The 22919-nt window shown below is 44.4% G+C and overlaps 1 protein-coding gene across 1 annotated transcript in view; it reads left to right on the forward strand.

The window, feature by feature from the left end:
• Nucleotides 1–3135: 3135 nt before the first annotated feature.
• The window catches only part of LOC146080763 (NFX1-type zinc finger-containing protein 1-like), a 237094-nt gene continuing 217310 nt past the window's right edge, over nt 3136–22919 (forward strand). Inside the window, 1 exon segment of the mRNA XM_083188397.1 lies at nt 3136–3273. The gene's annotated coding sequence lies outside the window, so the exon portion shown is untranslated.

The following is a 22919-nucleotide window of genomic DNA, read 5'->3' on the forward strand; positions in this document are numbered from 1 at the left end:
CTCTCCTGCTCCTCCTGCTGCACGGACTGCCTCTTAGTGCACACAGCATGTGGCGCGCAGTGAAGATGTTAATGGTAGCCCACAAAAAATCGGGAGGTGAGGACAGGTTTGCGCGGGAGCGGGACGCTCATGCAATAAACGGGAGCCTCCCGCTGAAAGCGGGAGGGTAGGCAAGTATGCATAACATCCTTCTGTGGCATTAGAGCAGTGGTTCCCAAACTGTGTGCCGTGGCTCCCTGGGGTGCCTCAGGACACATGCAGGGGTGCCGCGGCTTGGTGGTGCAGGACCAACTCAAATTATTAATGGTTAATTATTTATGAGCAAAACCAGTGCTGGTGGCTGCCAATGATAGAATGTGTACAAACAGAAACAAATCCTGCCCTTTACCACATAACTGCCGCTAAGAATCGCATATAAACCCAATCTAAATATTTTTTTTTGGACCTAGGGGTGCCGTGAAAAAAATTCTGATTCTCTAGGGTGCCCTGAATCAAAAAAGATTGGGAACCCCTGCATTAGAGTGATTCATGCTAATTGGAGGAAAAATGACAGGGACATTAGATTGTCCCAAACAGAGATTAAACTAATTTATGAGCTGAGGACACTAGTGCCTAGAGGCTTGAACGTAGATTTCGAGCTGAAATGTTTTTTGTGAAATCTATGTATTTATTAGGTTTGAATTACCTGCTGGTCTTAAGAGTCCCCACTAGATGTCGCTGTGTGTTTAAATATTATCACTATTGAATATAATGGTCCTGTGATAGAAGAAATATCTAATGTATTCTCTTCTATTTATGTTTGTACATCCATGCGGCTAAAACTATGGGACAATGCAGATATGGAGCAAAAGTCTGTTTTTCCTGTGCGCAACAATCAATGTTCTTTAGGCTGCTATGAGAAGACACCTGGAGCCTCCACCAAACACTCCAAACAGATTCAAATGTACATGCAAAAGGTTTGTGCTCTCAATTAGCGCCACCAGATGTTATCATCCACCAGAGATGAAAATTAAACCTTCCTTTCTTCTTTGCAATATAAAAAGGCTTCCAATATGTGTTTCTTGAAATTCATATACTGGATCTGTAAACAACTTCAAAAGGCCAAAATAGTGCAATCATAATTATTGGTCTGATTTTACACTCACATGATCCGATTTTTAAAATCGCATAGAAGTCCACCATATGTGGATATTTGCAGAGTGTTATTCCCTTCCGTGCGCTCCATGTGGCTGAGGGAGGCAGGGACTGTCCTCTGCAGCTGGCCAGGTATGTGTGTTTTATGCCTCGGGCTTTATGCTGGCCGGAATAGGCATTTGCTGTCCGAATGTTTGTTTGAGGGGGGATGGTGTATAACATGTGTATATGCTATGTGTGTGTTTGTGTATATGTGATGTGTATATACATGCTATATCTGTGTGTGTGTGTGTGTGTGTGTGTGTGTGTGTGTGTGTGTGCAGGGGCGGATTCAGGAGAAAATTACAGGGGGGGCACCATTATAGGGGAAAGGAGGGGATAGGAGGGTGAGGGGATGTTAGTGGTGCCAGTGTGCACACTCAGAGAGCGGAGAGAGAGAGAGGAGGAGAGAAGGGAGGGGGCAGGAATGGGATTAAAAATAGGCCCTGGCATTTAAAGTACATAGGTTCACCTTGGCGTCAAAATTGAAGAATGTAATTGTGCGCACCGGAGGCACGCGTGCTCCGGAAAAGGGGATGTGGCCACTCAAAAGGTGTCCACAACATATACCACTTCTACACATTATGCAAAAAATATTAAACCCCATTATACTTGCCCCTTACACATGATGTCAAATGGATTGAGCCAAAATTCACAATGCCACATGGATTGAGCCAAAATTCACATAATGCCACATGGATTGAACCAAAATTCACATAATGCTGCATGAATTTAGCCAAAATTCACAATATTCTCCATAAAAATTTACACCGTAATGCCCATTACACGTTAAGCCACACACCATAATGTCCATTAGGTAATATGCCAAATATCATAATGCCTATTACAAATTATGGTACATAAGTGCTGCTTACCTATATGCTTGTTGCCAGGGGTTCCATGCTCGTTGCCAGAGGTTCCATGCTCGTTGCCATGTGGGGTTTCATGCTCATTGCCATGTGGGGTTACATGCTCATTGCCATGTGGGGTTACATGCACGTTGCTATGTGTGGTTCCATGCTCATTGCCATGTGGGGTTCCATGCTCATTGCCAGGGTTTCCATGCTCATTGCCAGGGGTTCCATGTGCATTGCCAGGGGATCCATTTGCGTTGTCAGGGGTTCCATGTGAGTTGCCAGCAGCTGCTGGGAAGAAAGTATTGACAGCCAGGCAGAGAGCCGCGACCTGCCTGGCTGTATTCAGAGCACTGCTCAGCAGGTCCCGTCGATATAAAATGTCCTTCTGCCCTCTGCCGGGTCTGCAAGCCAATTGGAGCTCACTGTCTAGCAGCCAATCAGGAGTGGTGGCTCCTGATTGGCTGCCAGACCTCGAGCAAGCTCCAATTGGCTCGCGGACCCAGCAGACAGCAGCGTGACATTTCAAATCGAAGAGACCTGCTGAGCAGTGCTATGAATACAGCCGGCAGCTCGCAGCTCCCTGCTTAGCTATCAATGCATTCTTCCAGGCGGTGGATCAATGGGTGTCCCGTGCAGTGCTCTGAATACAGCCGGGCAGCTCGCAGCTCTCTGCCTGGCTGTCAATGCTTTCTTCCCAGGTGCCCCCCCCTGAATCCGCCACTGTTTGTGTGTATGTATGCTATGTCTGTGGTTGTGTGTATATATGATGTGTATGCTTGTGTGTATATGGAGTGTGTAGTTTTGTATGCTATCATCGACCTTTTTCATGTTTTTATTGATTTTTATGATTATGATTTAATATGAATTGTTTCAATTGAGAAAACCGTCTTACAAAACCTTTTTTCAGCCTGCACTTGTATATCTATTCCATATATGAGTTAATAATGAGTTAAATATATCGACATTTAGCCACAGGAGAGAGATTTTTGGCAATCAAATCTCTGTAACAAGGAAACGAAAGTGTATCTTGTGTCCCTGAGAAAGAGAAATAAGGAGGGATTTCTCTGCATCCAGAATAAGAAACGAAACTAAACGCTGAGAAATTAAACAAAGGGCACTCTAGATATAGGAACAGTACCAGAACTTGTCAGATGACTGCAGAGAGATGGGAGCAGAAGAGGTTTGTAAGAGAGCAGCAGGAGTTCAGTAGGCATAATCTCCGAGCTGCAGATACAGAACTAAGGTAAGAACAAAGAACAATAAATAAAGTATTTTATGTTAGTTCTCTATCAAACAGAATATACATATTTTAAAGTACACTGTAAAAAGAAATAAAGCAAGGCTGTGTATACCGTATATTTTTTTCTCAACAAACTATGTCATACCTCCCAACTTTTGACCTGAAGAAATAGGGACACTCGCGCGGCGAAGTCGCGCGAGCGCCCGAAAAGGGGGCGGGGCATATGCAAATGAGGGTGCGGCTTATGCTAATTAGCCGCGACCTCATTTTCATACGAGAATAGATCTATTCTACTAGATTGGGGGGTCTCCCAACTGCCACCCCCCGCAACGGGACAATGCCTGCCGCGGGTGGGACAGCGGGACAGGACACGAAAATCGGGACTGTCCCTCTAAAATCGTGACAGTTGGGAGGTATGCTATGTTTCTCATATGTTTTAAACTAGCGGCAACATATATTTTACTGGGTTGCTGGTTGTTTAGGTCTGCTGTATTCACATGCAAATTTAATTGTTGCCAGCCAGACAATGCCATTAATAATGATGATTTTTTATTTTGGTTAAGGTTCAGGATATGGGGTCAAATATATTGATAGATTTTGGAGATGTATATCAAAGCTGGCAGATGGATACAATTGTGAGAGATAAAGTACTATCCATTCAGCTCCTCTGATTTTTAAATCACAACCTGTAAAATGTAAGAAACTGATTGGCTATTACTTTATCCAAAGTTACAGATTTTTTGGCTGGGAGCAGCCAGGTCAGTACAGCAAGGGATTATAGATGGATGATATGAGGGTGGACACTCCAGTAGCGCACGCAGGGGTGGGGGTGGGGTTCTGAGTACCCAGAAATCCCCCCAGGAGTCTAAGAGCCATAGGCTGAAAGCTGAGGGTCCCCTCTTTTCATGGGTACAAGAATTTTAAAAATCGTCCCTTGGGAACCGGAGATACTGTATCTGATTTCAAATCAGTGGTCCCCATCCAAGCATGTTAATTGCTCTTCCCAGTCAGATATTTCAGGTTCTGTCTGACGTAGAGTTTTTCTGATGGTATATTCCAAAAGCTGTGTCTCTCAACCTTTGATGGACACTAGTAGTTTGTCTTTACTGTTCCCATAACCAGAGATATCAGGCTTCCAGCAGCTGGTTACTGCTCCAGCTCCACACACCTGGTATGTAGTTTTATATTCTCATTGGCAGATTGCTCTGCCTCCTGAACTCTGATCCCCTAGTCCCCAATACCATTTGGTAGGTGGGATTCTCTAGTTTTTACTTCCATTCAAATCTAAGAAATCTATTTCCGGGAACTGGAGATATCTGCAGTCAAGCAAGCTATCCTCCCACCAGAAAATTATGAATAATAAGCCCACTCCACTATACACCCCTCCTCTGCATATTAAACATCCTCTACCACCCTGGAAGTTATGTATCAGGGTCCTTTCATTCAGCCCAATGCCCCCTTCTCCCACCTCATCTCCCACCATCTGTGCAGTAAAGGGGTAATTAGTGGAAATTACTGATCCAGGCCCTACATGCTGAGCAGTTGATATAATACCCCTACCACCTGCGGGACATCAAAGCTTCCCACACCTCTACCGCTGGAGGATCGGTAGGGGCCCCAATACATTGTTATGCCCAGGGACCTACACTGCTGTTGATGCCCCTGTATGTATAGTATATATATATATATATATATATATATATGTGTGTATATGTATGTATATATATATATATATATATATATATATATATATATATATATAATTTTTTTATTATTATTATTATTTATATACATTTGGTCTATCTATAATACTTTAACTGACCCGGCATATACTGGGTCACCTAAGTGTCCATCTCCGTGCTTTGCTCCGCCCCTCTGGAAACCCCCTTCTGAAAATCCTGTGTTTGCCCCTGCACTCAATTGCATTATTGTGTCCCCCACACCTATGAATCAGTGGCCAGATTACCAACATTATGTAGCAGGGAGCAATGCTTACGATGACGCAATTCAGCATAAATCGCGTCAAAGGCATCCCCGGACCACCCGCTTTCAAGGACGGCTGAGGAAGTGTTGGAAGACATACCTTTCTCAGGGCCTGGTAGTACCAGCAAATTTTCGGGAGCTTCCCGGCGACAAAGGAGATTAGGCACGTATATTTTTTTTATTTTTTTCACTCTAGCTTTGCTAATTACCACTTCCATAGACATAGGCCAATTTAGGAGTATGGCCGCCCGTTGGTACAATATTCTTGGCTGCCGCTCACCCACCAAAAACGTACATTTTTTTTGTTTTTGTTCCCCCCCATAGAATAGAATGTGCCTCCTTATATTATATAATTTAATGTTCCTCTTCCACCCTGCAGTATGGAATATTATGAGCTTTCCCCTCCTTGCATTGGCCGGTTCCAGCTGCCTTTCTCCCTGCATCATGCAGGAAAGGAAGCTGTTGTGCTGACCCTGCAGGTTCCACCCCTAGGCAGATACCTTTTGTATAGAGAGAGAAAGGTGAAAGGTTATAGCACAAGTTTACATAGGTAATTGTACCATTTTCTAAATCTCTTTTTCTAGAAAACATGTTCAGTTTTTCACTGTTGATCTATTGTAGGGATGGCTATTGACTATCGATGATTTAAAATCAGTCATGGTCTTTAATCAATGTTGAATACTTTTGTCATTTATGGAGGATAACCAGATGGTTTCTCACCATCGATGATACAGAAGCAAGGAATTTTTTATTAATTTTTTTACACAGTGGCGGACCTCAGAGTTTAGCTATGCAGGGGCAACCATCAATACATGAAACCATTGATCGCTCCCTTGCAGATGGTGTTATACCATCGAGGTTACCCATCAATGGGTGAACCACCGATGGCCATCTTTAATCTATGGTTCATTGTATGCTAACATTTCAAAGTACTGAGTATCCTTACCTTTTTAGGGAGTATTTATCAACGCATAGTGAGAGATAAAGTAAGCAATAAAGGGCCTGATTCGGATCTGATGGTTCATCTGCAGAGTTGCAAATGACTGCGAGTAGTTACCAGCCGCAGAAAAAAAAAACGCCCTTTGTAAAACTGCAAGTGAATTGCGAAAATATCACTATCTGGTATCCTGTCACACATCCATACACAATTCACGAACCAGCAAATGACTATTCTAGTCTGTGCTAGTGTACCACTGACCCTCTGTGTCAGAGACAGGCTGGCACTGATGTCACACACCCTCACCTAATACACCTGGGCACACCTGCCTGATCAACCATTAGGCTGATTAGGCTGCAGCCTAGGGTGCCAGGACAGGGAGAGGGCACCTTGCAGGTGACAGCCGAGGAATAAATTTAAATGTAAGATCTAATTTATTCCATGCTTCTTAGCTATCACCCGTTCCTATATACTGTGGGGGGTAGTTCTTCAGGTGACTGCCAGATGGCTGTGTCAATGTAACTTACTGATGAATCCTTTACTTTATGTACATTGTGCTACAGCGCCAGCTTGGCAGCCTTTGTTACATGCCCATGGGCAGTATGACTGGCGAGTCCCTGAGCGTCCATACACGTGTATTTAACATCTTTACGAAGGGAGCTACATGTGTATTAGTCTAGGGCAGTGATAGCCAACTCCAGTCCTCGAGAGCTACCAACAGTTCATATTTTCCAGAAAAAAGGGGGCGGTGAACCGAATCAAAGCGCTGGAGGTCTGCAGGTGGAAATGGAATGCGTGTGGTAACCCCGTACCACCAAAACGGAATTTTCAGAGGAAAATGTGTACTAGACACATATATTGCATTCCAAAGAGGGTCCTCCTGCGAGCTTCAGAGGTATATAAACGGATAAAAAGAGACGTCCCTAGCTTACAAGGAGCGTTCCTCTTCTCCGCCTCAAGTAAGATTGGTATATATTCACCAAAGTGTATCCTTATCACATATAGATCGGTGTATGACCCTGCACCACACTTCAGAGTAGAGGAAGATGTACCATACGTCCCTTGTGAGGGATTGGCGTCTCCTCTTCTCCGAATGATAATATATTTCACCAGGTATCGGATCGCATCAGGATCCTTCCTTCCTCTATACACATATCCATGTATCGGGGAACCATATGGGAGCAAAATAGAACCAAATATGGTGTAATAAAATCTTATTTATTGGGTCATAAACATTAAAAAAGAAGACAAGGATAAAAATATTTATAGGGCAAGATGGTAAACAAGCCAGCTGTCATCCGTCTATCTGGGAATCACTCTGCCAGGACTCCTATGGTGTCTGCCCGCTGGAAGCAGGAAGTTTCTGGGACTTCTATCTTCTATGCTCGTTTGAGAACTTTTTCCATCAAGTTCTCCACCATTTCTGGTAATTGATTGAATCCCCACATACGGCTTGTTTACCATCTTGCCCTATAAATATTTAGGGGTACATCTTCCTCTACTCTGAAGTGTGGTGCACGGTCATACACCGATCTATATGTGATAAGGATACACTTTGGTGAATATATACCAATCTTACTTGAGGCGGAGAAGAGGAACGCTCCTTGTAAGCTAGGGACGTCTCTTTTTATCCGTTTATATACCTCTGAAGCTCGCAGGAGGACCCTCTTTGGAATGCAATATATGTGTCTAGTACACATTTTCCTCTGAAAGTTCATATTTTCCAGACAACCTAGCTGCTGCACAGGTGCACTCATTACTCACTAACACATTTTAAAAGATCCACAGGTAGAGTTAATAACTTCACTTGTGATTCTGTAAGGAGATCTGGAAAACATTACCTGGTAGCTCTCGGGGACTGGAGTTGGCTATCCCAGGTCTAGGGCACCTTGAACCCTTAATCAGGCCCTGTGTACTTAGTTTCCACTAAATTTCTGATTGCAGTAACCTGTGCACTGCAGATATACATTTTTCATAAATTAATTGGTTCAAAACATGACATGTATCCAGTGTAAAGTCTAGTAGCGGAGTATTTTGTACCTTGTGGAAGTGGTTGTGTTGGAGGGTTTGTAAATTCCAGTTGCAGGCAGTGCTAATGGATCAAATACTCTGGCCTGGCATGAGTTTAAGTTTTTGGTAAGCGAGTATAAATTTTGGTGCCACGTGATATGCTGAACCATTATTTTTATCCCTGCAATCCTTTATAATAAGATTCACAAGAAAGGGGCGTGGCCACACAATTGTACCGTCAATTTGAATGATGCCACACAGTAGCACAATCTTATTCACATGTAGTGATTCATATTATACCGCATAGTATCCCTTATTCATGTTACTGTACGTCAAACAGTAGTAATTGCTGTTTTAAACAGAAATTATTGATTGAACGTGCAATGCATTAATGACATCTTTCACATAAATGTATCAACATTTGTAATCTCTCTCCCTGAAGTAACATTAATCTATTTGCATTTAGGATAATCTTACATCACATGCATCGCTTCAAGGATCACATTACATAAAAGAGAGTTATGGCATTTTACTGGTATGCCTGATTAAACCAGTTTATTTGCAGTGGATGAAATAAATATTGACAGACAATACAAGCTGGTATTTAAAGGATTTTTTTTTATAAAAAAAAAAAAGGATCATTACTCTGTCAGTGATGACGCATGTCTTTGTACATGAAGGAGTCCTCTGTCTCATGCTGCTGCTGACTTGCTGCTTTGGTAAACACAGAGCGGGGAGGGGGAGGGAACTGGAAAGCTGCCTCCCTCCCAAAAAAAAGAGCGGTACTTGTTTCCTAGCACGGCCACAATCGGTATCGGTCGCGGCTCTTATTTAGTGCACTATAAGGGCCGCGATCAACCCCGATGGACGAGATGCTCTTGATTTCTGAAATCGCGGGTATTGTGTACCATGCTTCAATTACCGCGACACGACCGACGCGATAATTGAATAATTGACCGAAATCGGCGGGATTACCAGCTATCGGTCCCATCGGGAGCACTGAATGTCAGTAATCAATGCCCCCGACGCGATCAACGCGATAATTGAAGAATTGACCGATATCGGCGGCATTACAAACTATCGGTCCCATCGGGAGCACTGAATGTCAGTATTCAATGCCCCCGACGCGAGCGACGCGATTTCTTTATTGCAAGCACCCATTTCATGTTTTGACATGGCTGCTTCCAATTGTACGCCACATTTACAGAAATACAGTTTGTACCCTATTTTTAACCACAGATGAAATAATAAATCACACGACACATGACAATAGATTTAACAGGTTTTATTTCCAATTTTTTTTTTTTAAACGTTTATTTATTTTTTTTTCGCAAAAATTTGCCTTTTTTATTTTTTTTGTCAATAAATACAAAGAACATTTTTTTTTTCAAACTTTTTTAAACACTTCTTTTTTTTTTACAGCAATAATTTGCAGATTTTTATATTTTTTAAATAGAATATACATGTTTTTTTTTTTTTTTTAGTTTTTTTTTTTTTTAACCAATAATTTACAGTTCGTAACATTTTTTAAATCGAACATACATCTTTTTTTTTTTCTTTTATATTTTTTAAACTTTTTTTTTTTTTTTAAACAAAAATTACAGCTACAACATAGCTTACATAAAATGCAGAAGAAGTTGATCGATCAGTACAAAGAGAATAGATGCCTGGCTATCACAACCAGGCAAATTGAAATGAGGCATGGGAAGATAACGGCACACTAGAAAACTGTGCCCACTAATGCAAACAATCACATGAATCCGGAAGAAAACACAAATATGCAGAACAGTGGTTAGTGAAGGAGCAAAACAAGTACAGCCATCGCAAACTTCAGGAAGACCGCACTGCAACGTTCACCAACCAAAATTGCAGTACATGACTAAAAACTGTTTATTATAGAGAACTCAGAAAGGAAGAGAAACAAGAACATTGCTGCCAAATTATAAATTAAATTAAAAGTCAAATTAGCCGAATTAATAATTGAAATAAGCTCTTTGTCTGGGGTGGGGGTCTGCACACTTCTCAAAGCAGAGAAAACAGTCCCAGACAAAGACGAGAGATCACTGGGAGGTGGCATAGGGGGTCCCGGCGCGTAGTAAGGGGCAGGTGGAGGAGCAACCGGCGCACTGAACATGGGGGGGTGATGTGGGTGTGGGCATGGTGGCTCTACGTGCGCAGTGCGGCTTGACGTTACCTTGCAGTCAGCACACAGGTCATCCTCGGCTGCCCGCAACATAAGGTCATACAGTACAAAGTGGTGCACTGTTGGACGCTGCCACTTTCGCATTTCTGCGCACACATGATTTGTAAACATTTTGCAATCATCGGGGGGATTACTTAGTGCTTCCTCCTTGTAGGGGCAGCAGTGTTCTTGGCCGGTAGCAGCAGGTCTTGTCGGCTGTCTCCTCCTACGCCTCCTGGGGGGAGCTGATGACGTGCTCGCCACCACAGGAGCCGCCACCTCCGACACCGACTCAGCCTGCTGCGTTGACTAAGAGGGAACTACCTAAAATGAAAAGAAACAAAAAAAAAAAAAGTTAAAACATTGCATTTCACTTCCATTTACATGCTGAACATGTTTGAACTACAGTTATGGCCAGGTACATCGTGGTTTACAACGCGCTTTTGAGGGCTCTGACTCGCGAGTTGCAGATCGCGTTATGTCCTGCGTTATGTACCACGCCATGCAATACATAGTTTAACCACTGGGTGACTAATGCTCCACGTTAAGACTTTACTCTACGGATTTTTGCTAACCAGCCACTTTTCACTAGGGATTTTGTCCTTACTTTACGGACAGAGTATTTTGTATTTATTCGCAGAAGCAGCTACGTACGGTCATTTATGTAATTGGTACAGAAGCCATGCTAACCTTTGCTATTGCTAGATGACTACTTAAAACATTATTGGAGGACCTACAGTATCATACTTTACACTACGGATTTTGTCCTTACTTTACGGACAGAGTTATTTTCTTTTATTCGCAGCCGCAGTGACGTACTGGATGGTCATGAACTGTATTTGATTGGTGCAGAAGCCATGCTAACCATCTGCTATCACTATATTCAGAGGCAACAGTGGCCTAACGGGTAGAGGCACGGCTTCACCATGTCAGTATCAGTAGTTTGATCCTCAGTTGGTTACAATATATTTTTATTTTTTAAACGTTCTTTTTTTTTTTTTAAACCAATACAGGTACTGTAGTTACAGTAGTTGGTGCTTATCAAATTCTTTCGGACTTTTCCACAAACAAAAATTCACAATGGCAGGCCTCCATGTACACGATAGTTAATACCCATACTGTACATACTGTACTGCGCTACAGAGAACAGGGTTTTTTCGCAAAATAGATTTAGTTTTTCAGGTAAAACTCCTTGCCTTGAGGACCGTGTTTCGGGATAAAATTCGCTAACCTTTGCTAACCAGCCACTTTTCACTATGGATCTTGTCCTTAGTTTACGGACAGTTTGTACAGTATTTATTCGCAGAAGCAGCTACGTACGGTCTTTTATGTAATTGGTACAGAAGCCATGCTAACCTTTGCTATTGCTAGATGACTACTTAAATTATTGGAGGACCTACAGTATCATACAGTACAGTACTTTACACTACGGATTTTGTCCTTACTTTACGGACAGAGTTATTTTCTTTTATTCGCAGCCGCAGTGACGTACTGGATGGTCATGAACTGTATTTGATTGGTGCAGAAGCCATGCTAACCATCTGCCAGCAGTAAAATCACAGGCAATAGTGGCCTAGCGGGTAGAGGCACGGCTTCACTATCTCAGTATCAGTAGTTCGATCCTCAGTTGGTTACATTATATTTTTATTTTTTAAACGTTCTTTTTTTTTTTTTAAACCAATACAGGTACTGTAGTTACAGTAGTTGGTGCTTATCAAATTCTTTCGGACTTTTCCACAAACAAAAATTCACAATGGCAGGCCTCCATGTACAGTACACGATAGTTAATACCCATACATACTGCGCTACAGAGAACGTTTTTTTTCGCAAAATAGATTTAGCTTTTCAGGTAAAACTCCTTGCCTTGAGGACCGTGTTTCGGGATAAAATTCGCTAACCTTTACTAACCAGCCACTTTTCACTACGGATCTTGTCCTTACTTTACGGACAGAGTACAGTATTTGTACATTACAGTATTTATTCGCAGAAGCAGCTACGTACGGTCATTTATGTAATTGGTACAGAAGCCATGCTAACCTTTGCTATTGCTGGATGACTACTTAAAACATTATTTGAGGACCTACAGTATCATACTTTACACTACGGATTTTGTCCTTACTTTACGGACAGAGTTATTTTCTTTTATTCGCAGCCGCAGTGACGTACTGGATGGTCATGAACTGTATGTGATTGGTGCAGAAGCCATACTAACAATCTGCTATCACTATATTCAGAGGCAACAGTGGCCTAACGGGTAGAGGCACGGCTTCACTATCTCAGTATCAGTAGTTCGATCCTCAGTTGGTTACATTATATTTTTATTTTTTAAACGTTCTTTTTTTTTTTTTAAACCAATACAGGTACTGTAGTTACAGTAGTTGGTGCTTACAGGTATCAAATTATTTCGGACTTTTCCACAAACAAAAATTCACAATGGCAGGCATCCATGTACACGATAGTTAATACCCATACTGTACTGCGCTACAGAGAACGTTTTTTTTTTCGCAACAATAGATTTCTCCAAACTCAGACACAGACCGACACCTCAGACAATAAGATGTTGATTGCAGTCATATGTTAATTGCAGTCTGCCTTTTTGTTTCGCTGGTAATTGTACATAATTCAAATGCACCTACTGTATCAGCTTCATGAAGGATTTCCTTTGTCTCTGCCAGCATAAATTCAGCTACAGATACTAAAATTGTCAAACTACTGTATCCAGTTTGTTTTTCTGCATCTAACCGTGTAGAATTGCTACGGATCGTCTCTTCATCTCTTGCCTGTATACAAGCACGAGATTGTACCTGTACACCTGGACTATTCATTCTGCTGAATCCAAAGTCAAGTTGTTGCTGCGTTCCTGTTCTACCAAGCGTTACCATCATACAGTACTGCCTTCCTTCCACAAGAAGAGTACTGTATCTTCTCGCTGGAGCAGTAAGTACAGTACACTATACAGTAGTACAGTCATTTGTACATTTGACTGATTGCTGCATTACAGTATACAGTAAGCAGCACTACAAAACGGTCCCTGCGCGGAAGCGCTCGGTTCCCACCCTTCCCTGAATGAAGATGTTTCCCTTCTTTCCCTACTGTTCAAATGCACCCGGTGCAGAATACTGTATACAATCGCCTGCTGTGTATACTGTATTCAGATACTGCAGGCTGCCGCTATGAGTATTGGGGCAGATGTATTAAGCCTTAACAAGAGATTCAATCCAAGGGTGATAAGGAGAGATAAACGTCCAGCCAATCATCTCCTTTCTGACTTTTTTCAAACACAGTCTGTAACATGGCAGTTAGGAGGTGATTGGCTGGATGTTTATCTCTCCTTATCACCCTTGGATTTACCTCTTGTTAAAGCTTAATACTGTACATCTGCCCCACTGTCCGTAAATACTAGAGTCTGTTTCGCAGACTTACTGTATACAGTATCGAGTAGTGATATCGTGATTTTTGATGCCTTACACGTTCAGTGCAGTGCAGTAGAGATAGCGCCATGTGGAATATTGTACAATGTGTTAAAATTGCCTGGTGTGTATGGGCCGCAGATCCCCGACTAGCGATGACATTTTACCGCTGGCAGATGGTTAGCATGGCTTCTGCACCAATCAAATACAGTTCATGACCATCCAGTACGTCACTGCGGCTGCGAATAAAATAAAATAACTCTGTCCGTAAAGTAAGGACAAAATCCGTAGTGTAAAGTATGATACTGTAGGTCCTCAAATAATGTTTTAAGTAGTCATCCAGCAATAGCAAAGGTTAGCATGGCTTCTGTACCAATTACATAAATGACCGTACGTAGCTGCTTCTGCGAGTAAATACAAACACTCTGTCCGTAAAGTAAGGACAAAATCCGTAGTGAAAAGTCGTGGCGGCCACTGTTTTGTAGAAGAGATTTTTACGCATGCGCTGTACTGTTTGGGAAAAGTGACATCTGGTGGTCAATGAGTGTAAGTGCAGGTTACACTTACAAGATTACGTTACGTTATAACGCGATCTATAACGGGACTATAGCGCAAGGAGCAGGCGCGATCCAGGCGCGATTTGCATGGCGCACTTTATGCGCAACGCAGCCACGATGTACTTGGGCATAACTGTAGATACTTACTACGTCCGCACTCTCCTGTGCACTGGATGAAGAGCTTTCATCCGTAGTAGCTCCCTCTGTTTCTCTCCTTCCTTGATCCTCCACAATAAACAGCATACGATCATAGTACCACAACTTTGGCTGGTACACATCTGCAGGGTCAGTTCCCGAAGCTCGCGACTGCTGGACCCGATTATGCTCCTTCACCAGCACTGTCCGCATATTAGTAAATTTCCTCCGGACCCACGTGACGTCTGCATTAGGGACACGTCTCCTAGCGTAGGCCGAGATCTTCCCAAAGGCCTCATTCCTCTTTGCCTGGTTGTGAAAATCAATATGATCTTGTCGCCATAGACATCTATTCTCTTTGTAGAGATCGATCAACTTCTTCATTAGCGCGCGGTCGACGTTACGATCCATTCTGTAAAGAAATATTCCAAAATGAAGTTTACCCCATAAAAATCAACGCACTCCACTTTATTCATTAATACTCTACAAAAAAGCGACTAATATTTACCTCAGTTGGTAGCAGGTGGTAAATCAAGCAGAAGCAAATAAAATTAAATAATGGCCTTTCAGGCACACAATTGAAAATCAAACTGAAATAGAATCCGAGAAAAAAAAACAAGGCTTTAATCTGAGATACTTATAGCATATGACATAAAAAATGCAATTTACACCACATTTGACAACAGAAGTACTGATATATTTGTGTCCCTCCACTATCCACACCATCCCAAAGCGTGGCGAGCGCAGCAAGCCCCGCGAGGGGCGGCGGTACGCGTCCTCCGACCTTTTCATACCTCCACTATCCACGTCGGCGTGGAGTTGAGAATAAATTAGTGTGGCGAGCGCAGCGAGCCACCGATCCCGAAGCGTGGCGAGCGCACGCTGATACCTTCACAGATCCCTGCGTACCCTCGCGGGCCTCACAGGTGTCCACGCCCGCTCGTGGGCTTCACAGGTATCAGCGTCCCCTCGCGGGGCTCGCCACGCTTCGGGCTCGGTGGCTCGCTGCGCTCGCCACACTAATTTATTCTCAACTCCACGCCGACGTGGATAGTGGGGGTATGAAAAGGTCGGAGGACGCGTACCGCCGCCCCTCGCCACACTTCGGGATGGCGTGACATGGCCGCTGTGATGGGACTCAAGTTACCCAAAGTCTACTCCAACAGGTCATCCCCAAAAAAAATGTGAAAAAAAAAGCCACCTCGCACATTAATACTAAAATGATACATCATAATACACATTTCGAACAACACAATTTAGAAAAATGCAATTTTGCATGGAAAACACTACGCACTCCACTGTTATTCATTAATACGCTACAAAAAAGCGACTAATATTTACCTCAGGCACGAGCAGGTGAATCATGAATGGACGAAAATAAATAATGGCCTTTCAGGCACACAATTCAAAATCAAACTGAAATAGAATCCGAGAAAAAAAACAAGGCTTTAATCTGAGATACTCATAGCATATGATATAATAAATGCAATTTACACCACATTTGACAACAGAAGTACTGATATATTTGTGTCCCTCCACTATCCACACCATCCCGAAGCGTGGCGAGCGCAGCGAGCCCCGCGAGGGGCGGCGGTACGCGTCCTCCGACCTTTTCATACCCCCACTATCCACGTCGGCGTGGAGTTGAGAATAAATTAGTGTGGCGAGCGCAGCGAGCCCGAAGCGTGGCAAGCGCAGCGAGCCCGAAGCGTGGCGAGCGCAGCGAGCCCGGCGAGGGGACGCTGATACCTTCACAGATCCCCGCGTACCCTCGCGGGCCTCACAGGTGTCCACGCCCGCTCGTGGGCTTCACAGGTATCAGCGTCCGCTCGCCACGCTTCGGGCTCGCCACACTAATTTATTCTCAACTCCACGCCGACGTGGATAGTGGGGGTATGAAAAGGTCGGAGGACGCGTACCGCCGCCCCTCGCCACACTTCGGGATGGCGTGACATGGCCGCTGTGATGGGACACAAGTTACCCAAAGTCTACTCCAACAGATCATCCCCAAAAAAAATGTGAAAAAAAAACCCACCTCGCACATTAATACTAAAATGATACATCATAATACACATTTCGAACAACACAATTTAGAAAAATGCAATTTTGCATGGAAAACACTACGCACTCCACTGTTATTCATTAATACGCTACAAAAAAGCGACTAATATTTACCTCAGGCACTAGCAGGTGAAAAATGAATGGACGAAAATAAATAATGGCCTTTCAGGCACACAATTCAAAATCAAACTGAAATAGAATCCGAGAAAAAAAACAAGGCTTTAATCTGAGATACTCATAGCATATGATATAATAAATGCAATTTACACCACATTTGACAACAGAAGTACTGATATATTTGTGTCCCTCCACTATCCACACCATCCCGAAGCGTGGCGAGCGGCGGCGGTACGCGTCCTCCGACCTTTTCATACCCGCACTATCCACGTCGGCGTGGAGTTGAGAATAAATTAGTGTGGCGAGCGCAGCGAGCCACCGAGCCCGAAGCGTGGCGAGCGGACGCTGATACCTTCACAGATCCCTGCGTACCCTCGCGGGCCTCACAGGTGTCCACGCCCGCTCGTGGGCTTCACAGGTATCAGTGTCCGCTCGCCACGCTTCGGGCTCGGTGGCTCGCTGCGCTCGCCACACTAATTTATTCTCAACTCCACGCCGACGTGGATAGTGGGGGTATGAAAAGGTCGGAGGACGCGTACCGCCGCCCCTCGCCACACTTCGGGATGGCGTGACATGGCCGCTGTGATGGGACACAAGTTACCCAAAGTCTACTCCAACAGGTCATCCCAAAAAAAAATGTGAAAAAAAAACCCACCTCGCACATTAATACTAAAATGATACATCATAATACACATTTTGAACAACACAATTTAGAAAAATGCAATTTTGCATGGAAAACACTACGCACTCCACTGTTATTCATTAATACGCTACAAAAAAGTGACTAATATTTACCTCAGGCACTAGCAGGTGAAAAATGAATGAACGAAAATAAATAATGGCCTTTCAGGCACACAATTCAAAATCAAACTGAAATAGAATCCGAGAAAAAAAACAAGGCTTTAATCTGAGATACTCATAGCATATGATATAATAAATGCAATTTACACCACATTTGACAACAGAAGTACTGATATATTTGTGTCCCTCCACTATCCACACCATCCCGAAGCGTGGCGAGCGCAGCGAGCCCCACGAGGGGCGGCGGTACGCGTCCTCCGACCTTTTCATACCCCCACTATCCACGTCAGCGTGGAGTTGAGAATAAATTAGTGTGGCGAGCGCAGCGAGCCACCGAGCCCGAAGCGTGGCGAGCCCCGCGAGGGGACGCTGATACCTTCACAGAACCCTGCGTACCCTCGCGGGCCTCACAGGTGTCCACGCCCGCTCGTGGGCTTCACAGGTATCAGCGTCCGCTCGCCACGCTTCGGGCTCGGTGGCTCGCTGCGCTCGCCACACTAATTTATTCTCAACTCCACGCCGACGTGGATAGTGGGGGTATGAAAAGGTCGGAGGACGCGTACCGCCGCCCCTTGCCACATTTCGGGATGGCGTGACATGGCTGCTGTCATGGGACACAAACAATACAAACTATACCCCAGCATTTGAACCCACCCCCCCTTCCCCTCCAATAAAAAAAAAAAAAAAAAAAATTTTACATGCACATTACTACAAAGTGGACACAGCATACTGCCTGCTGCACCATTTCAATAACAAGCACATGACACCTCAAACAGCTATATTTTACATATGTGTACCAAGAAACCATTACAGGCTATGTCACCCTGCATTACTATCACAAACAGCAGAGTATTCTGCATGTATTACAAGACACATGATACATCATTTCCAGGCACATGATACCCTCTGCACATAAACCTGTTTTATCCAGATTTTCATTATTAACATGACCCTAAAGCCATACACTTCATAAACTCCTGCACATGATCACTTTCTGGCTCTATAGATAAACAGTACCCCTTGAACATAAACATTATCCACTCTATACACCCAATGGTGACCCCCTAATCCACAAAAAATGATATATGAAGCACACATGTATATATATATCATTAACCACAGCCGTCCTCCCCCCGCCACAAAGTTATATCTATGGTTCACCTGGGCATGCTCATATCCTGCGGCATTGAGCTGGGCCGTACTGTACGCTCTCCAACAATCGGTGTAGACAGTAGACCCAGGCTCCACAAATTGCAGGATAGCTTCCATGAGGGTGTTGGCGTCCCGGGTGGCAACTTTGGTGGCAAAACACTGTCCTGTTTCTCTGTATATGCCACCAAAAACCCATTGCTGAGGTAAAACTCGGCCAACATTTGCCTGCCTCTTCACGAACAAGGTCTCATCCACCTCAACGATCTTGCCGGGACCTCCAATCCGGCGCTGCGGCTGCGCCATGAGGTCGAGCAGGCAGGCCTCCCTCATGTACTTATTGTAGAGGACAGCCGTCTTCTTGGAGAGGGACAGATTCTTCTCGCAGTACTCCACACTGGTAAATTCCTGTACCCAGGAAAATATAAAGCGGACCAGTGTCAGGAATGGCAAACGGCAGCCAGGGAAGAACAGTCCTGCTCTCAGACTCCTCTTCAAGCGGCAGTCCCTCACATTACAGCGCCACATGGTCTCCTTCAGATTCAGCCGCATCGGATGACCATTGGCGCACGTAGCCTCTGATGGCAGCAGATGATGGCGCTGCAGAAACGCCACTGCCTCCTCCTCACTTGTAGGCAGTGAGAACATATTCACCTCAGCCATCTCAGAGGTCACGGAATCACCCACAGAGCACTCCACAGCACACCAATCCACAGCACAGGACTAAGGATCAGCACGGCTCAGGGTCAGGATCAGCAGAAATCAATCGCAGAATAATCAGGATCAGCAATAATCCACAAGATCAGCAGCAATCCGCAGCACAAGGCTCAGGATCAGCAGCAAATAGTATTCAAAGCACAGGATCAATCAGGGAGATATCACCAGCAAAGGATCAATCAGCCAAAAAATCACTAGCAACTGAATACACGTCTCACTCCTACCGAGACAAACCCACAAAGCCAGTAGGGAAAAATAAAACAGAAGGGGCTGTCAAAGTAAGGGGCCGGATTATGACAATAAATATTGACATTGATGCTGTAACTGAGCAGATTACAGAGGGCAGATTTAATATTGACATAGAAACACACATTATAACACATTAAAACATATGGTACTAGGGAGATTTAATAGGGGGTTGGACTACAAGGATTAATTGGGCCTATTAAAAAAGGGCCTGAACAGCGGGAAAATCGTAGGACCAATGGGCCAGATTAACATCTCGTGCATCATGAGCATCGGGGGGTTTTGCTTAAACATGCGACGCGACCGACGCGATTGAAGGCAAAGATCGGGAGGAAAGAAGTACATCGGTAGTATCGCGTCGGTCGGGGGTACATACTTAAAAGAAACCCGACGCAATTAACAAAATGACGATGTGAAGACCGACGCCAAAAAATACATCGGGAGTAAAAAACTACATCGGGAGTATCTTAAGGGTCGGGATCATCGTAACCTTACAAAAAAGACACCGATGCGACGCAATGGTCAAGACTTACAAGATACATATCGGTGTGGCCGTGCTAGGAAACAAGTACCAAAAGAGCCTTATCACAAGTGCAGGCATGCTGGCGTGGCAAGACTTCCAGCTGAGGGCATACACACTGGGCAACTTTGAGCTGAAAGTCACTCAAAACAGCATGTTTTAGTGGCTTTCAGCTCAAAGCCGCCCAGTGTGTATGCCCCGGCGATGAGCGGTGAGCTCTGCTGCGTTCTCCCGCATCATCGCCGGAAAAGCCGTTCACCTGCTGGTATTACCAGCAGATGAGTGGCTTTGAGGACGGCTTTGATAGCTCTGCACTATGCAAAGCCGTCCTCCCCCCGCCGTCGGGCAGGAGGAAAGCCGCTCAGTATGTATGCACTGAGCGGCTTACCCCTCAGCGATTAAAGTGATCATCGTGATCATCGCTGTCCATACACGCTGGGCACAGTTGCCCAGTGTGTATGAACCTTTACATCGGACTTGGCATTTGATGTGCCATTTTTTTTTACATGCATTAAATCATATGCGATTTATTGCATGCAAAAAGACTCCAGGAGAGCTGTCGGGGAAGTTCAATGGAAGTAGGATGCGATACATTAATGAAATCTTGTCTAAATTGATTTGCTTACAGAAAGAAGGAGGAGATTAGCACAGACTCTCTATTTTTCTAGTTAAAATATGTATAACCAACATGTGTTTAAGAATAATTGGACTTGTCCGGTCCTGTTAAATCCCTTGTTGGTGGTGCTCCCCTGAGTCATAGAATAGTATGATACTTTACTCAAGAAAAAGATGACTCTCTTTGTTGGGGCACTGCTTAAAATATTTTTGCTTTCAAGTATATCGTGTTATTTAGAAAACTAAATTCCCATGCACTGCAGTGGTTCTTAATGGCTCCCTAATCAATTTATATGATTTTAGGTGAGTTGGTACACGTGAGTGACATTAAGTGTGAAAAAATAGCAATGTGATGTGAATTTTTGTTTCAGATAAAGTTTACCAATGACCTCATTAGAAGAGTTTAATCGGGACATGGATGTCTTTCAGCTGAGTTTTTTTGGTACTTGTTTCCTATCTGGGCGCCCGTCGTGGTGATCGCGGGTACATTTATGTCTGGCCGCGACGCGACCGACGCGATGCCCGCGATTTCCCATTGAAACCCATGTTAAACATGGAAATCGCGTCGGTCGCGTCGCGGCCGGCCATAAATGTACCCGCGATGCCCGCGACGCGATGCTCCCGATTTGCCATAGGATCCAATGTAAAAAGGCCCGATGGACACGATTTTACTGTTAAATGCCTCAATGGACCCGATTTTACCATAGGAAACAATGTTAAATGGGCCTTAGAGGCCAAATAGTTACCCTGAACTCTGAAATGGCCCCCCCAATTGTTTACGCCACCCCACGATCCACGCCAACCCGAAGCGTGGCGAGCGCAGCGAGCCCGCGAGGGGCGGCGGTACGTGTCCTCCGACCTTTTCATGCCCTACTATCCACTAGGGCGTGGAGTGAGAATAGAATAGTGTGGCGAGCGCAGCGAGCCACCGAGCCCGAAGCGTGGCGAGCGCAGCGAGCCCCGCGAGGGGACGCGGATACCTTCACAGTTATACGTGTCCCCTCGCGGGCTTCCCAGGTGTCCATGGCGACGCGGACACCTGGGAAGCCCGCGAAGGGACGCGTTTACCTGTGAAGGTATCCGCGTGCGCTCACCACGCTTCGGGCTCGCCACACTATTCTATTCTCACTCCACGCCCTAGTGGATAGTAGGGCATGAAAAGGTCGGAGGACGCGTACCGCCGCCCCTCGCGGGCTCGCTCCGCTCGCCACGCTTCGGGTTCACATTGATGGCGGGGTGGCGTCAACTACTTTTGGGGGGACATTTTTATGTTCAGGGGTGTTTTTGCCCCATTTCCCATTGTTCCCTATGATAATTTGGGGAAATTGATCCATTTAACATTGTTTCCTATGGTAAATCGCGGTCATCGCGGGTAAATTGAGGCATTTAACATTGTTCTCTATGGGAAAATCGCGGGCATCGCGTCTGGCACATCGCACCCGATTTTTTATCGGCCGCGATGCCCGCGATGGCCCCGATTTTACCCCCGATGCCCGCGATTTCAATCGTGGGCGCCCAGATAGGAAACAAGTACCGTTTTTTTATATAATGCTTGTGATTAAATAATATGTAAATAAAATTAAAATTAAACGGTGATGTGTTAATTTAATATAAAACGACGAGAATATTTTTCTCTGTCTGGGTGACTGTCGTCAGATGGACAGCCTCAATACTGTCCCAAGTGGGCGGTAATGCTGCAGCTAATTGCACTATGTATTCCCACTTATAAAGGTTATTATGGCTGAGAAAATTGTCACTAGGAGAATGAGGGATATAAGTTGATTTTACAATGAAAAGATACAATATAGTAAGAATGAAAATAAAGGCTGCTCCCTTACACCTCCAATTGTTCCTACTGTCCCGCTGTGTGTCTCTTGGACAGTGAACAGTCAGGATGAGGGTACAATTGAAATTGAGGTTTATTAGAAGCAGTGGAAGGAAGACATGGGGATCTGCTGTTACAATCCACTGCCTGGTTTTGCCCCTGTTCTAAATAAATCCAGTGCAGGGGGTCAAGAAGGCACTGGCCGCAATGAGAGTCCCCTAAAGAGGCAAGGTCAGATCAATGTACCTTTAAGGAATGTTCTGTCTATAGAAAAGACAATATTGTATAATTGCAGAGGTAACTTCCAATTGCCTCAATTAGATTTTAACATAACTATAAATCATAATTCTGATAGCCCCTATAGCTGTGTACACACGGGGGCGA

Source organism: Crinia signifera, chromosome 5 (genome assembly GCF_055691185.1).
Source record: "Crinia signifera chromosome 5, ASM5569118v1, whole genome shotgun sequence".
NCBI classification, from domain to species: domain Eukaryota; kingdom Metazoa; phylum Chordata; class Amphibia; order Anura; family Myobatrachidae; genus Crinia; species Crinia signifera.